Source organism: Diceros bicornis, chromosome 11, assembly GCF_020826845.1.
Source record: "Diceros bicornis minor isolate mBicDic1 chromosome 11, mDicBic1.mat.cur, whole genome shotgun sequence".
In the NCBI taxonomy this organism is placed as follows: Eukaryota; Metazoa; Chordata; class Mammalia; order Perissodactyla; family Rhinocerotidae; genus Diceros; species Diceros bicornis.
In genome coordinates, this window is record NC_080750.1 from 23,160,806 (window position 1) to 23,179,544 (window position 18,739).

The window sequence follows — 18,739 nt, forward strand, 5'->3', positions numbered from 1 at the left end:
TAGCATTTACATTGGATTTGGTATTTTAAGTACTCTAGGGATGATTTAAAGTATATGGGAGGATTGTGTAGGTTATACACAAATACTATGCCATTTTATATAAGGGACCTGAGCATCTGCAGATTTTGGTGTCTGTGGGGAGTCCTGGAACCAATCCCCAATGGATACAGCGGGATGACTGTATACTCAAAGATTTTATTTAAGGACATAAGAATAAAGCATATTCAGTTACATAACAAGACATGTATACAAAAGTAATTAAATGATGTTTTCTTGAATTTAGTCTACACTCCAATTTTAAAATACTCATATCAGTCTTTCCATCCAATATATCTAAATAAGTGTTTTTGTTTCTACATATGTATTACCCATTAAGATTAAAATTTTTAATACTTCTATACGAAATATTTTTACTATATTAAAACTAATATCCGGCCGGCCTCACGGCTTAGCGGTGAAGTGCACGCGCTCTGCTACTGGCGCCCAGGTTCGGATCTCCCGCGCCACCAACACAGCTTCTCCAGCCATGCTGAGAGCAACTAGAAGGATGTGCAACTATGACATACAACTATCTACTGGGGCTTTGGGGAAAAAAATGGAGGCGGATTGGCAATAGATGTTAGCTCAGAGCGGTCTTCCTCAGCAAAAAGAGGATTAGCATGGATGTTAGCTCAGGGCTGATCTTCCTCACACACACAAAAAAACCTAATATGAAATATTTAAATTACTAAAAAATTATAGCTAACGTACAAAGCTACAAAAGAAGTTTCTCTCTCTAATATAAAGCTATAATTAGATATTCAGCTCTGGCTCGCCTGCGCAGGCGCAAGCCCGTAAGATGGCGGGGGCTGGAGCGGGCTGTCTGAGGCGGGTGGCATCAGCCTTGCTGCTGCCGAGCCCACGCCTATCCCACCGGGAGCTGTCAGCTCCTGCCGGGGTCTATCACAAGAAGGCTGTTGATCATTATGAAAATCCTAGAAACGTGGGGTCCCTTGGCAAGACATCTAAAAATGTGGGAACTGGATTGGTGGGGGCTCCAGCGTGTGGTGATGCAATGAAACTACAGATTCAAGCGGATGAAAAGGGGAAGATCGTGGACGCCAGGTTTAAAACATTGGGCTGTGGTTCTGCCCTTGCTTCCAGCTCATTAGCCAGGGAATGGGTAAAAGGGAAGACGGTGGAGGAAGCCTTGACCATCAAAAACAGATATCGCCAAGGAGCTCTGCCTCTCTCCTGTGAGACTGCACTGCTGCGTGCTGGCTGAAGATGCGATCAAGGCCGCCCTGGCTGATTACAAGCTGAAACGTAACCCAAGAAAGGCGAGGCGGAGGGGCAGTGAGCCCTTGGCGAAGCCTCCAGCAGGCCACGCCAGCTGTCTGCCCACCGCCGTGCAGTCTCCGCAGGGCTCAGAAGTCCCTCGCGCTACGAGAGCTGTGAGACACGCACAGCATTCGCTGTTCACCTTGTGGCTCTGATGCAAGCAAAATACACAGGGTAATTGTTCTGGATCCGTGGTTTCTTTAGCCGCTCTATCGCTTTACCCCAGTTTGTGTGTATTTTGAATTGTGAGTATGGCCTCAAAAGTGGAATCAATAATGAAGTCTCAAGGACTATCAAGTCCTTGAAGTGCACAAATATCTATTTTACCTGAATCTATTTTGGGGAAGATTATCAAGAGACTGCCTTGGTATGATTATTTGATAGAACCAAATATTGTACATACGACAGATCTGCATATATACAATAAATAAAAGAATGTAAGACAAAAAGAAAAAAAGGTATTCAATTATGCATACATTAAAATATTTTACGATGTTTCTATAAATGAGAAAATAATTACTTGTTAAATTGTATTCTAAGATGTCTTTGCAAATTATAATATCTACATTAGGGATTAAAATTAATATTTGTTCCAAATCATTTGGCAAATTACAAATTCACAGACTTGCACTTATCTAGCTGTATACCTGATTGGAGAATTTATTATTACATACATGTTACTTTTTTTAAACAAACTAAAAAATAAGATTCAGGACCTGCAGGGATATACTAACTGCCTTCTAATAAAATATTAATTCAGAAGTATGCATTTGCATTTCAAGAGTTTTAAAGAATATCAAAATGTGCCTGTCTTCCTTTGATGAATAATATGAAGTGGTAAATAATTTGTTGTAATTTCAGACCCAATATAATTGGTTACTCAATGTGCATAAGTCCTCAATATTTTACGAGTAGAAAATAAATTTAAAAATCACCATTGTGATATTTGGGACAACAACTAATATTGATGTTGTAAAATCCTGATTATACTGATAGATTGTGATGTCAAAAGTCTTTAATCAATTATATTCTTGGGGGTTGATACTCACATTAAATTAATGGTTAAGCCTCTCGAATATTAAGAAGTGGTTTATCACCAATAACTTGATGAAGAGAGAAGTTGGTAGATAATTAGTTGTTTTGAGTAAGCATACAACTTTAGTCTACACAGTGACACTTTTGAGAGGGTAAAGGATTACTATTAGTGATTATGGTGGACAACCGGTATAGCCCTGGATGTAATGTCTTCTTATCCAGATGCCCTCTGAGGAGAGGTGCACAAGAAGGCTCTTGAAGCCTTGTGAAGTCTCAAAAGCCCGAGTTCTCTGTACCTTGCAGAATTACCTTGGATGGTTGTCTCTAGCTATTAGAATTTTTTGTGTCAAAGAACGTCTTTTTTCCATATTTAGTGAGATATAATTGACCAATAAAATTGTAATATATTTAAAGTGTACAACGTGAAGATATGATATATGTTTACATTGTGAAATGATTACCACAATCAAGTTAATTAATGTATTCATCACCTCACCTAGTTGTTTTGGTGAGAATGCTTAAGATCCACTCTTAGCAAGTTTCAAGTCTATAATACAGTATTATTAACTATAGTCACCATGCTGTATATAAGTTCCTCAGAACTTGATATTGTCTTTTTTTTTTTCTTGTTTCTGCTGAGCCACCTTCAGGATGAAATGAGATTAATGTTAGTTGTTAATGTAGCTGTTAGAAAAACCAATCCTTATTATTGCCATTTAGTTGTGTCATTGAAATATTTTTTTCCAAAAGTTATTGTGACTTATCCAGTTAATTATCTTACATTTGCTCTCCATTTCTAGTTTCTAGCTAATTTTCTCTTCTAGGGCTGGTGTCTGTAATAATTATCATGACCATTTCACGAAAAAATTGAATGCTTTTTATCTAATACAAGACTGATGGGAAAACAAACTCTCCTGTGGATTGCCCTTCATGTTATGCTCTCCTCTGAATTACTCATAATAAATTCTATCTTTGGGGAGATAATAAATTAGCAGCTTTCTTGAATGAATCACTTCTCATAAAATGAATACATTAGATTTCCCCATAATTTATTTGATGGTAAAACTTACATTTAGTTGAGTTAAATTCAGACTTTTTGGCACTCTATTTAAATTTTATAAATGAATGGCTGTAGAAAGCATAACATATATTAGATTGCTTATATATCTCTGTGTATATATATATGTGTATATATAAAATCTTTCTCTTAAAATAACACTAACATACAAAAGTGTGTAAATGTACAGCTAAATAAATTGTGAAAAAGTGAACCACTATACAATGAAGAAAAAGAACTTTATCAGATCCTAAAAGCTCCAGCTCATACTCATTCCCAGATAGAACCTCCTCCCGAGTCCTCAAAAGAAACTCTTAATTGATTTCTAAACTGATACATTAGCATTACGTTTTAATTTATCTTTACATAAATGGAATTGTAAAGGATGTTTTCCTTTGGCTTTTTTCACTAAATATTAAGTCTTTGTAAGTCACATGTGTAATATAGTTTGTTTTTCAAATTGTGCTGTCTTGACCCAGTATTGAGGCCCTGGCTAGAGGTGGGTGAGTTCCTCTTCATGAGCAGCTAAGTCATCACCCCAACCACTTCCCTTATCATGCTCTCATACTCTGAGCCACTGGGCATCAGTCTTAATCATCCCAAGGCCAAGTACAACTAGGGACATCTCCTATGCACCAGAGCCCAGCCAAATTATTTAAAATAGCCAGTCCATGGAGATTCCACAAAACCTAGCCAATCCCACCCCACTTGCCATATGTAAGCTGGCCCCTACAGCTCCAATTTGCTATTACCTTGTCCCGGGGTGCAACCCCCATATGGCCTGGATTGGCAGCCTTCTCTGCTTCAGAGTGGTAAATAAAAAAATTTTGCCTTTCATCTATCCCAGTGTCAGTGTGTTATATCTTGCCATGAAAAGAATCTTTAGATCTTATAAAACAATATAGTTACATGTAGATATAGCTTACTCATTCTTGTATAGCATTTCATTTTAGGAATGTGGTAAAATTTACTTGTATCGTAATATTGATGCATGTTTTAGTTGTTTTTAGTTAGGGCAGTTACAAATAATTTTACTAAGCACATTCTTATACATAACATGTGGGTGCACGTGTGCATAAATTTCTGTGGTATATACCTAGTAGTAAACTTGCTACATCATATCACCATTAATGGAAAATGCCAAACAGTTTCCCAAGTGAGTTTTTAATTAATTGTCATTCACATGAGCACAAGATGATGGTTGTTATTGCTCCATATCACCTTGTATTCACAATTTCATTAATTTCAGCCATTCGCAGGGGATCGGTACTAGTATCTCATATTAGTTTTAATTTGCATTTCCCTGATCACTAGTTCAATTGAGCCACTTTTCATGTTTTTATATTCAATTGGATATCATTTATGAAGTACCATTTCATGTGTGTCAATCATTTTTCTCTTGGGATTTTATCTTTTTCTTGTTATTAGTTTTTTCTATATTAAATATACAGCCCTTTGTTGGGTATATGAGTTACAATTATGTTCTTTTCCTCCATGGCTTATCTTTTTATTCTCACATGGATATTTATTAATGAACAGAAATTCTTCATTTTAAGGTAGGCCAATTTACTGTTTTTTGTTTAAAGCTTGTTTTTGGGTCTCATTTTAAAGAAATATTTTCCTCCCCTAGGCCATTAAAATATTCTCACATGTTATCTTCTAGAAGCTTTATTATTTTAAGTTTCACATTCAGATCTCTAGGCTACCGGGAATTGCTTTTTGTCTATTAAAGCACACGGAACTCAGGGGTGTAGTTTCTCTTTTTCCCCCTGTCAAAACTCAAAGGAGGCAGCACCACTGTTGAAAGCACCTTCTCCACTTTACTTCTATGCAGTGCCATCTTTGTCATAACAAGTGTGTGTCTGTGGATTGTTCTATATGGATTGTTTTTATTTATACCGGACTCGCTTATTGATCTAGTTGTTCATGCTCGCATCACTATCATAACGTTTCATTACAATCATTTAAAATAACCCTTGAGATGCAGTAACATAAGCCCATCAATGTTCTTCTGCTTCGTATTTCTCTTTCTTTTCCTAGGCTGTTTATAGTTACAAATAAATATAGAAATGGACTTGTCAATTTCTACAAAAACTACATTGAGATTTTTATGGAATTCTATTCAATCAATAGATAAATTTGGAAAGATTTGATGGTTTTACAATATGGAGTATTAAAATCAAATGGCTTAGATTAAATCTTTTAGGACCTTTTGTGACAACATGGATGGACATTGAGGGTATTATGCAAAGTGAAATAAGAGGGAGAAGGTCAAATACCGTATGATCTCACTCATTAAGTAGTACATAATAACAACAAACAAACACATAGAGACAGAGATTGGATTGGTGGTTACCAGAGGGGAAGGGGGAGGGAGGAGGGCGAAAGGGATAATTAGGCATATGTGTGTGGTGATGAATTATAATTAGTATTTGGGTGGTGAACATGAGAACATGATGTAATCCATGCAGAAATAGAACTATAATGATGTACACCTGAAATTTATACAATATTATAAACCAATGTTACTGCAATAAACAAATAAATAAATATTTTAGGACCCATTAAAATAATATTTTATGTGGTTCAACTGAATAATTTTATTTATTTATACATTTAATTTCTCACACTGATGATTTATGGCTTTCTGTGTAGACATCTCATATATTTCTTGCCTTAATGCGGTGGGTAGGGTTTCTGGGTCAAAGCTGAATAGAAGTGTTGACAGTGGCCATCTTAGTTCAGAGGTAAAGCTTTCACAAATGTTTGACATTAATATGTTGTTTAGGGTAAGCTTTTCTGTAGGTCCTCTTTATCAAATGGATGTTGAATATTATAAAATACTCTCTTTTATGTGCTGAGATGATCATTTTGATCTTTCTTTGTTCTAATTTGTTGAATTATATTTATTATTTTTAATAGTAAATAACATGCTTTCCTGGAATAAACCCAAGTTTGTGAGGATGCATTATCCTTTTTATATAACTAGATTTGTTTGCTACTACTTTGTTTGAAATTTTGCATTGATATTCATAGTTTAAATTTTATTTTATACTGTCTGTCACATTTGGTATATATGTTATACTGGCTTCCTCAAACATTTTAAGAAATATTTCCATTTATTTTACTTTTTTCTTGATGACTGTATAATAATTGCTGTTATTAAAGCTTCAGTGACACTATTTAAACTTCATTATGAAATTTTGTTGAGGGGGACATGGAGTTTAAAACTAAATTTAAATTTTTATGGTAATTTTAGGACACGTCACATTTCCTGTATTTTCTTGTGTCAGCTGTGATGTCATTTTATCCAGGATTTTATAAATATGTCGAATTCATCAAGTGTGACATTTATCAGCAGAAATGTTATCTTGTAATCTTTTTACTGTATAAACATCTGTAACGATGACCTCCTTTTTACTCATGATATTGGTTATATATGCTCTCTCTCTCTTTTTGTTTTACTAAATTTGTTATTTCTTTTAACAATTTTAATAGTACTTTAAAAATTAAGTTTTCTCATTCTATACATTCTATGGCATATATTTTCTATTTCATTAATTTCCACTCTCAGCCTTATTGCCTTAGTTCACTTTTCTCATGTAGGTAAATAATACAGCCTCTTAAAGTTTCTCTCTCCCTCTCCCATCTATCTCTCTCTCTCCAGAATTTCTCATTTGCCCTCTTAAACTGATCACCCACACTCTTTTCAAAGGTTTTTTTTTAATAAATTCAATCATGCATGTCTTACTCTGTTCAAAATCATTTGCTGGCTATTTATTGTTGTTGAATCTTCTTAGTATGACCTATGAGACCTTGAACTATGCCTTAACCATCTGACATCTCTTGTATATCATTTGCCCTTATCTAGCTACTTAATGTTAGTTACTTGACTAGCTACTTATCATTATTTTACACATTTTCTTGGCTTGCACAGATCTGGAAACCACTTTATTCCTGCTTGGTCTAATACATACTTGTTCTGTTAGTTTGAGATCCAGCCTTCTCTAACTTCTTAAGACTGAAGGTAGTACCCTGCACCAGGCTTCTGTAGCATTCTATGGATATGTACAATTTTAGTACTAATCCACTGTGCTATAATTCTTGATTTTCTTTTCTAAATTTCCCAATATGTACTGAATTAAATTTATCTCTCAATCCCTAGCTTTTAACAAAGAGCTGGGAAGATAGGGCAGGTTCCTGAATATCTGTTAAATGAATGCATTTCTTTAGAATTAGAATACATGGATAATACTCGCATTACATATTGTTACATTCTAATTTTTCTAGAATTCATTGAAATATCTTTTTAAGATGCTGTGACAATCTCTTGAATCATACTCACTATACTTTTAAAACAGGGTGGAAATTTCAAATTTTCTAATTAATTTTTGCAGGTTTAATTTTAGGTTGGATCTTTTGTGAGGACATAGAAGAATATACTTTAATTCCCAGAGTAAACAATTCTCAAAATATAATATATATATTTACTTATTTATATGAAAGATTCCATTATTGGTAGAGTCTAGCCAAATAGAGATTTTAGAATTATCTTACTTTTTATCTCTTATTTTAATTGTATATATTCAAAAGAGGTCCTTGTGGTTAGTAAAGCTTTTAGGGTAAATATAGATCCCTAAATGTTTACAGATATTGTGATTTATAATTAATAGTTGATTATTTTATTCAAAGGGCTCAATTCACCAGAGACTGACTGTCTTGCAGTGAACTGATAAAAGTAATTTGCTGGACTTAAAACTAAAATGTGGATTACAGGAAACCACAGATGCTCTGAAAATCCCAACTAACAAATATCTAAGGTTTTGAATAATAATTTTACTCACCTATAAGTTGGACTTTGATAATTGACCAAGAACACAACAAAATCTGATATGAGCTAAATTGACTTAATTTAGAAATTTCTTTCCCATGAATTGTTTTTCTGTTTTGTATATATGTATGTATTTTTTTACTTTAAAAATCTAGATCACCTTTCTTTTACTGAATTACTGCCCATAATATTTCAGATAAACACATCCAGGAATCAAGGTCAGCCTTTTTTACTGAAACTGTAATTATGTCATCTTCAATTTTTAGCAAAAAGCTTCTATTTAAGTGCACTGTCCTATTATCTATGTGCTCCATTGCAGATTGAATGCTATGTCCCGTCATAACAGCAGCCATAATTCATTCAACCTGTTTTTACTTTTTTTCCATTATGACTTGCATGTGCATTTTTCTTCTCACTCTCCATTTCATTTTTATTCCAATATCATGATATTAAACAATCAATAATATTCTAGACTTAAATGAAAAGCTTTATTTTAAAAAGTAGGTTATGCACTGGCTCTTTTATTTTTTAATTCAACTCCATTTCTACTCTTCTTTATCATAAAATACAAAGAGGCAGGGAGAGTAGATTATTGTTTAATTATTAAGGACATCAATAATGGTGTTTAAAAAGTACACAAATGTTAAATTTAAAAATAAAAAATAATCAGAATATACATTCCTGCTTGCACATCAGTGTGCCACTGCAATCAACTTTGTAATTTTTTACCCTCACCTTAGCGTAGTGTGGTCCTAAGTTATTACATTCCTCCCCAACCAATTATGAAAGAAAATGTTTGATGCATCCTCTCTCAGATTATATCATTTTATTTTTGCCCTCAATATTCTTAGAATCTCAAAAACTGAAGCTCTAGTTCATCTCTCTCCTCTATGGATAAATAGAATATTACTGCAATTTTGTTTTTTCTATTACCCAAAAGACGACTGCTTAAATTAATAAATTATAAATTAAAATCATGACTAGCTGGTGCTGGCCCAGTGGCATAGCAGTTAAGTTCACGTGCTCCACTTCAGGGGCCCGAAGTTCACAGGCCCGGATCCTGGGTGCGGGCCTACCTTGTCAAGCTATGCTGTGGCAGGCGTCCCACATATAAAATAGAGGAAGATGGGCACGGATGTTAGCCCAGGGCCAATCTTCCTCAGCAAAAAAGAGGAGGATTGGCAACAGATGTTAGTTCAGGGCTAATCTTCCTCACCAAAAAAAAATCATGACTGGAACAATTTAATAACTATACTTTCACCAGTTATCTAATCACATGTGGATATGATATGAATGTATTATGTGACCCTCATCATGGCCAATGTTAGTTTAGTATTCAAAGTCTTAAAATGTCATTGTTCAATAAAAGTCATTAAATGTTCCACTTTCATTTGCTAATATATTATACTCTTTATATTTTGCTGATTCATACTTTGATGTTAACAGAGTATAATAGCAAGGTATTGGACTTGAATTAGAAGGTGATGTTCATGCAACATCCTACTTACTAAGACTTTGATTTAAGGCAAATCATTTAAATTTTTAGATCACAATTTCCTCAGCCGTAAAAGAAAGCTAGGGTATGGATTTTTTTAATTAATTTTCTGAAAGACTTTGTTTAATATTATAAGTATCTTTCTATAAATGTTGGTAAAACTGTTCTGACATCAATTTTCTGACACCAACTGGGTATTCTACAGTTAAGTTTAAACCGGTAAGAACAGATGCTACACTTGATCTTAGCCAAAAGGCCGAGAAACAATCTACAATTAAATTTAATTTTGACGGTAGTTATATAAAGAGCAGATTCTACAAGTTAAGGGCCAGTCCTTCACAAGATTGCCCCCACCTCAGACACCACCTGCAAGTCTTGGTGGCCACCCAGGCTTCCAACCAACTGGCTATAAATTTGGAACTTCTCACAATCCCCTCAGGTTTTAATTTGCTAAAATGACTCGCAGAAGTCAGTGAAAACACAATGCTTAAGATTACAGTTTTATTACGAAGGACACAGATCAGGAACAGCTAAATGAAAAGACACATGGGGCAAAGTTTATGGGAGGGGGTGCACAATTTTCATGCCCTGTCCTCTTAGAATCCAGGTATGTCACCTTCCCAGCACATCAGTATGTTCACCAACCAGGAAGCTTCACTGAGCCTCAGTGTCTGGAGTTTTTATTAGGGTTTCATTAAATACTTATAATCGATTAAATCGTTGTCCACATGATTTAGACATGTTTAATTTTTGTGACTATTCCACATATGTTGGAGAAGGCTGTCAAATCTCTAGTTTGGCACTATGTCCTATATATGACAATTAAATAAAGTGTTTTAATTGCATTGTTCAAATCTATATTTTTACATATTTTGAACTTTTAAATATATTCTTATATCTAGATATATTCCCTATATACTCTCTCACTATATTCTTATTATGATAATAAGTTTCTCACCTTCCCCCACTAGGTAATTTTTCACAGTATTTTTACATGTCCTATTGTATATTGAGTGGTAGTTTATTAGATTCTGACACATTTTTTGTTCTTCATTCTGTATGCATTTTCTTTGTTGATTTTTCTGATTGATGGAGCTTTATTTATTTATTTTTTGCTGAGGAAGATTCACCCTGAGCTAACATCTGTGCCAATCTTCCTCTATTTTATATGTGGGTCACCACCACAGCATGACTGATAAGTGGTATATGTTCCTTCCTGGGATCCGAACCTGTGAACCTGGGCCACCAAAGTGGAGTGCGCCGAACTTAAGCACTATGCCAAGGGGCTGGCCCTTTGATTGAGCTTTAAATGATTTGTTTTATTATTCTTCATCTTCTTACTTTTATCTTAATTTTAACCTAATTATTTCTCTCTAACTGTTTGGATTTTATACATTTTTAAAAATGTTTTAGAGGTAATGCATTTTACCGTGCATATTTTAAAACTTTACAAAATAAAAAATTGCTCACGTTCCGCTACTGGCGGCCCGGGTTTGCATCCTGGGTGTGCACCGATGCACCGCCTCTCCGGCCATGCTGAGGCTGCGTCCCACATACAGCAACTAGAAGGATGTGCAACTATGACATACAACTATCTACTGGGGCTTTGGGGAAAAAAAGGAGGAAGATTGGCAATAGATGTTAGCTCACAGCCGGTTTTCCTCAGCAAAAAGAGGAGGATTAGCATGGATGTTAGCTCAGGGCTGATCTTCCTCACAAAAAAATAAAATCAAATAAAATCAAATAAAAATAAAAAAATTACTTTTAAATTCCTTCTCAAATTTACAAAGAAACTAAAATATTTTTATTTAAACGTACACTTCCCAACTTACATTCTAATGTTCATTTGAATAACTCTTTATTTAGCTTTTATTTTCAAGACAACTTTTGTTGGGTACATGATTTAGTTTGACTGCTATTTTCTATAAACATTTTGGAGATGTTATTCCATTCTTGTCTGACTTCCATTGTTGCTGTTTAAAAAATCTTTGGAAATGCAATAGTTTTCCTTCTGGCTTATTTTAACATCTTTTCTTTCTCTTTGGTGTTTTTCTATCATAGTCAAGCTCTGGATTTACTATTATTTTCATCCGTTTTCTTTTACATAATTTTTTTTTTTTTCTGTGTCGGTGGATATATATCTTTTACCAACTTTTAAAAAAATGCAGTCAGCGTCTATTTTTTATCTTTTTCTATTTTCTCCCTTTATGTCTCTGCTTAGCATATACTGAATCTTCTTATTTTGTCTACTATGTCTCTTAACCTTTCTTTTATATCTTGTACTCACTGCTTATATTCTGGTAATTTCTTCAGATCTAATTTCTAGTTCATTTATTCTCTCTAGAGCACTTGCAAAATTTATGTTTAATTCACCTATTGATTTTTTAATTCCAATATGCATATTTTACCATTTCTGAAACATCATTTTGGGTATTTTTTTTTTTTCGCATCAACCTATCCTTTCAGACAAACTCTAATTACTTATTTTTTGTTCAAAGATTTATCTTTGTTTTTTAAAATATTTTATGTTTTTTCTTAATTTTCTTTTTCTCATAAATCAAATATTGATATTTAACCTTTTATTTGTTGTTTCTGTTGACATCCATAGTGTATAGCTTTGTGATTTTTTTTATTTGTTTCTTTTACTATATAACAGTTGACTTAATATTGCAAATCCCAAGAACCTACTTTTGGGGATTCTTGTCTTTATAGAAAAATTGAGCCCATTTCTCCTAAAAATCACCCAGATCCTACCAATCTAGGCCCAGTAAAGCCACCTTCTAGGGTACCAGAATAATACAAGAGTCTCATATTTAGCTTGCTCATATTTGGTGTGCTAGAGTTTTAAAGTTTGGATTCTAATTCTGATATTGTTATCTCTCACACCCTGATAAATCCTGGAATACATTAAAATATAAGTGTTAACAATGTAGAAGTCTGGGAAATCAATAAATTAACAATCAAAATGAAAAGAAAGTATTTTTCAAGAGAGAATTTTTTTTCATTTTGTTAGTTTAGATAAATAGATAACTGGAGAAATATATATATAATATATGCATATAAAGAAAATAAAAATAATGATAAAAGTCGTTCATACACATCTGTTTTTTGAAAAAATGCATACATTTTTAAGGTGTTCAGGAAGTCTTGGCTACTTTGCCTGCATTTTGCCACATAGGGATTTGTAAAACTGTCTTGGGGGTCTTCTCGATCTTTCAGTCTACTTAACTTTGCTGAGCTATTAGTACTTCACATCTCAGATACCATAATGAATGCACAACGTCTCCAGGAGGCTTAGAGTGTACCTAGACTACACTGTGAGAAGTGAGTCACAAGTGTTCTAGTGCTCTGAGATCACTCTAAACTTGTATGGAATTTCTACATTCTATCTGCATTTAACATCCCAACTCAGCATCTACATCAAGGATGCTATTATTATTATTCTATTGGTTATCTCTCCCACGCTAAAGATTTTACCATCACATCCTTCTGAATTATCTCCTCTCCAAATAGGAGAAAAATAAAAAAAAAGTCTCTTAAATTATTTTGCATTTTTTCTACCATGTTGTATGTGATATAAGCTCTAAGCAGAGTACTTCTGACAATTAATATTTTAGATTTCAAAAATCTTTCATCTTTCAAAAAGCTTGGTTCTTTTAATGCAAAACTTTGACTTTAAATCTATGGTTTCTGTTATGTGTTTTTAGAAGACTTTGCTTAATTGACTTCATTTTCTCTAGCTACTTGGTGTTGTCTCTTAGATGGGACAGTAAGATTTAGACTCAAGTTCTAATCATAGAGATCACAACCCTAAAAACAAATAAATTAAAAAATACTACAGATAAAAATAAATCACTTTGAATTATAAATGTATCACATATTTTCCAAATATTATCATGGGCAAAAAATTATGATCATATAATTTCTTTGCCTAATATGCAACCTTGATTTCTCTTTACCTATAAAATAAAGTGAATGTTCCTTAAACTTGTATAAAAATTTCTGAAATTTCATATGATTCTCTGCTTATTGCTCCAGGACTCTCAGAAGCCACCCCTTCCCTAATCCTCACTGACAGACCTCATTCTCTAGATTGATGACACTGCATGCAGCTCTGGAAAATGGCAAGCTGTTTCACACTTCTGAATCTTACTTTTGTACTTCCCTTCTTCCTGAAATACGTCTACAATCTTTCACACCATCCCAAATTCTCTTTCCTATTAACACTTATTCATCTTTGAAAACTCATGCCATTTTAATCTCTTCAATAAAGCCTTCAGGACCTTCCCTAAATAAAATTGACTATTTTCTTTCTTATTTACTAATCATCATCTGCATGTGTCTATTTTCAGTTAATAAAATACTTGAAATGTTGACATGCATAACTCCCTCTACTAGGCAACAATAACAACTTTGAGACTGGGAGAATGTTCTATTTTGTATTGTATTAATAAGACAGAGATCCCAGCAAGCCTGAGGTAGGTATATGTACATGTATGCTAAATTTAAAGGATAAAAGATGTCTCTTGATTAGTTAGCTTTTACAACTTTTTTTCTTAATTAAAGATAACACTTGCTAGAAAATTAGAGTTAATTTATTATTTTATTATATATTTTAATATTAATGCACATAAAACTCATGATGATTTGAAGAGTAAGTGAAAAGAGAAAAAAATGCACCACTAAATGAAATTAATTTACTTAACTCTTTGACTGTATGTTAAAAATGCGTCTCCTAGGGGGTTTTTATTGAAAGAAATGTAATTACTGATTATAATAGGAAAGATCAGAAGAGGAGGGCATACTTAATAATTGCATACAAATTGCCTCATTGCATACATGTTCTGAAAATGTTTCTTAAGAAATCATCACTGTATTTATTGTTCATTTTAAAATTTCTATATTTTATTTCTTTGCCAATAATACAATATGCTATTTTTATAGAAAACTAATACCCGAGATTTCTGATAATCTCCAACTGGAGGCAAAACTATAATTAGAGATATGTAGGTATAGTTTCAGAGTACCTGGGCTTATAGAGTTCAGAATTCTTAGATCTCAAAGGCATTATGGATTCTAATTATCTTCTCATTGTTCGTTCTTATTAATATGCTCTCTCTATCTCTCTTCTTCAACTCTTCTCTTCTTTTCTTTCCTTTTATTTATTTTTAGCCAGGCTCAAAATCCTGGTGAGGAAAATGCTTAGGGGGAATATAAAATAATAGTATGGAATCTGAAAATATTAATAAGGAAGACTAAAAAAGACCTGATGTCTGAAGGTCAGCCTTCATTGTTCACTGAAAATGAATCACAGTCAGAGGCATTATCTCAGAATTTTGTCATATTTAGTAGAAAAAAAAATCAGTTATAAAAGAATCAAGGAAATAAAAAGAATAATAAAAGTAGTTAGTATACCCCTGGTTTTCAAAATTAAATTCTCATAAAAATGAGTCATTTTAATTATGTCATTTGTGTAAAGAAGCCTTAGTTTTTAATGCATTTAAGTGTTTTCTTCTGTAGTATTTACCCATTTCTACTACATTTTTCTCTTCTATTTGTATGTTCCATATTAATGCTGCCACCATTTTTCTTCACTTAATATCCTTCTTTCTTATTTTATATATCATTTTTTAAAATTATAACTAACATCACCAGCCATGCAGGGTAGCCATTCGTCTGAAGCCTCTACCTTGTGAAAACAAAATATGTGACTTGTGAATACAGACAATATTTCCACAGTGTCATTAATTTGTTACAACCACCTTGCGAAAAGAAAATTTTCTTTATCATTTTAACTCTATGTCATTATGATGGACTACTCCATGGGGAGAACCCATAGCTCATAACTTTATTTAAAATTTATTCTCTAAATATGTCCAAAGATAAAAGTGACCATTTTATACCAGTCTATGGCTTTAAATAGATATTCAGACAGGTTGTGGATATCTGTAAGGCTGACTGCAGGGGTCTGTAAAGTACCTTAAGAATGACAGATTGGAGGGAGAAATGAGGAGCTTCTATTTTCCTGCCAGTTCATATAACTCTATAGATAATGTGTGGTTAGCATTGTCCTTCATCTCTATCTTCTCTGAGACTTTATTCCACACTGAGGAGTATATTCTCACTCCTTAATTTTCTTAGCACATACAGGTGGTAATTGAAGCAAGTGCATGCTCCTCTCTCAAGAATCACTGTTCCAGAATTACGCATCATTTTATTTTTTAAAACAATAATTTGTTTTTTAAAAAATACATTACATATATGTGTGGGTAGGTACATATATGTGTATCATCACATATGCTTATATAGAGATATTATGTATGAAGAAAAAGGGAGAAAAGCAAGAAAGGAAAAATGCATCATAATATTAATCTTTCATCTGAAATATTAGCATGTATGAAAAAAGGGCAACCTCTTTTCTGCGTTTAATGCAGTATTAGGAATGGCTTACACAACAGACAAGTATTAAGTGATCAGAAAATGACCCAAGAGAGAAAACAAAAGAGTTTTTAGGTTGTGAATCCAGTCTTTCATACTTGCTCTAAGAGTCTGTAAATGTAAAATTTTAGCCCTACAGTAGAATTGCTGATTTTGTATTTTGTTCAAAATCATTTTATTGATGGAATGTATTGTGTAGGAAATAGGGCAAGGAAAAGGAAAAAGGATTCCGGGGGTTTCCTTCTTCATTCAACCTGGTTGTAGAACTTGATTTCTTCACTTCCATTCCCACAGCTGCATCTGTTAAAAAGAAGTACTAGTTTGTGTCCAAAATTCTAATATGCTATTAGCACTTGAGAAATACTAAGCAAATAATAATTATAAATTTTTAATGCTGCTAATGAGAACTACATGATAACAAAATGTGGTTATTATGTGTTACCCTTTGAAAATCCATGAATAACTTATTGAAGGAATTTGCTTAGAAATAATGTTTTCTGAATGTAATCTTTTTATAATTGTGTTCAAAATCATTCTCCAGTAGATAGCTAGATTTAAGAAAGTCAAACGTATTTCTGTAATTAGAATATTATAGTTATCAATAAAAAAGGGGAAAAAATAAGTGACTCCCTTGAAAAGAGACAGAGTGATATTGTTATTGGTTTACCTGAGGCCAGCAAAGACCTGGATATGTGTTGTTGTATATAAAAGATTTTAGAAATAAAATGTTTATAAATTTTTAATGCAGAACTCACCAGATATTCATGATCTAATTACAATAAATTTGTCATCACACGGTACCATCTTTTATTGCCTTTACCAACTGTTTCTCCATACTTGTAAAAAAAAATTAAGTGAAAGAAATCTAAGATATATCCTCTCCCTTCATGGACCTTATGTGCTTCTCTACACTTGATGAATCAACTCCCATCCATAAAAGGGCTTCTCCAGTATCGCCTTTTCAGGGAATTCACCTCAATTTACTACTAGAACTGGACTTATTGATGTTCACAAATTTTTAATCACCTGCATGTGGGAGCTGACTGGGATCATCCCAGGAGCCTGATAGAGCTGGTGGGCACATCACCCACTGTCTCCTCCCAGCTTGTTCCACAATAAAATCAAGTCTCCAGCCTCTCTCTGAAAGGAGCTTGTTCACAAATCTAGCACTCCAGCTGGTAATGTTAAATGTAAAATGTTAAAGGGAGTTCTTCAAGCTGAAATGAAAGGACATTAATAAGTAACATAAAGACATTAGAAGTATAAAACACACTGTCAAAAGGAAATACATACATTCAGTATTCTCTAATATTGCAATGGTGATGATTAAATTACTTATAACACTATTATAAAGGTTAAAAGGCAAAAACATTAAAAATAACTATAATGCAACAATTTGTTAACGGATATACAATATAAAAAGATGTAAATTGTGACATCAAAAACATAAAATGTGAGGGGGCTGTAAAAATGTAGAGTTTTTGTATGTGTTTGAAGTTAAGTTGTTATTAGCTTAAAACAGACTATATAAGATGATTTATGTAAGCCTCATGGTAACTACAAAACAAAAACCTATGGTAGATACACAAAAGATAAAGAGGGAATCAAAGCATATCACTCCAGAAAATCATCAAATCGCAAAGGAAGAGAGCAAGAGAGAAAAACAGGAACAAAGGACCTACAAAACAGCCAGAAAACAATCAACAATATGGCATTAGTAAGTCCTTACCTACCAATAATTACTCTAAATGTAAATGGATTGAATTATCCAATCAAAAGACATAGAGTGTCTGAATGAATTAAAAAAAAAAAAACAAGACCCAACTCTATGCTGCCTACAAGAGACTCACTTCAGCTATAGGGACATAGGATCAAAGTGAAGGGAAGGAAAAAGAAATTTCATGTGAGTGGAAACCAAAAGAGAGCAAGGGGGTAACTATACTTATATGAAACAAAATAGACTTCAAGCCAAAAATGGTAACCAGAGACAAAGAAAGTCATTATATAATGATAAAGGGATCAATTAATCAAGAAGATATAACAATTATAAAAATATTTGCACCCCATCAGAGCACCTAAATATATTAAGCACAAACTAATAGATTTCAAGGGAGAAATAGACAACAATACGATAATAATAGGAAATTTCAATACCATACTTGCAACAGACAGAAAATCAACAAGGGAATGTTGGGCTCGAACCGTACTTTAGAACAAATGGAACTAACAGACATATACAGAACATTCCGTCCAATAGCAGCAGAATGTATATTCTTTCCAAGCACACACTGAACATTCTCTAAGATAGATTGTGTGTTAGGTCACAAAACAAGTCTTAGTAAAGAAGTATAAGTCTAAAGAAGTCTAAAACAAAACTTACTAAAGAAGTCTAAAAAACAAGTCTTTAAGAAGATTGAGGGGCTGGCCCCGTGGCTTATCGGTGAAGTGCGCGCGCTCCGCTGCTGGCGGCCCGGGGTTCGGATCCCGGGCTCGCACCGACGCACTGCTTCTCTGGCCATGCTGAGGCCGTGTCCCACATACAGCAACTAGAAGGATGTGCAAC

At 33.5% G+C, this 18,739-nt stretch overlaps 2 pseudogenes; one reads left to right on the forward strand and one right to left on the reverse strand.

Moving 5' to 3' along the window:
- Positions 1–838: 838 nt before the first annotated feature.
- Positions 839–1,475, forward strand: LOC131411616 (iron-sulfur cluster assembly enzyme ISCU-like; annotated as a pseudogene).
- Positions 1,476–9,868: 8,393 nt separating this feature from the next.
- Positions 9,869–10,006, reverse strand: LOC131411632 (U2 spliceosomal RNA; annotated as a pseudogene).
- Between the last annotated feature and the right edge of the window lie 8,733 nt (positions 10,007–18,739).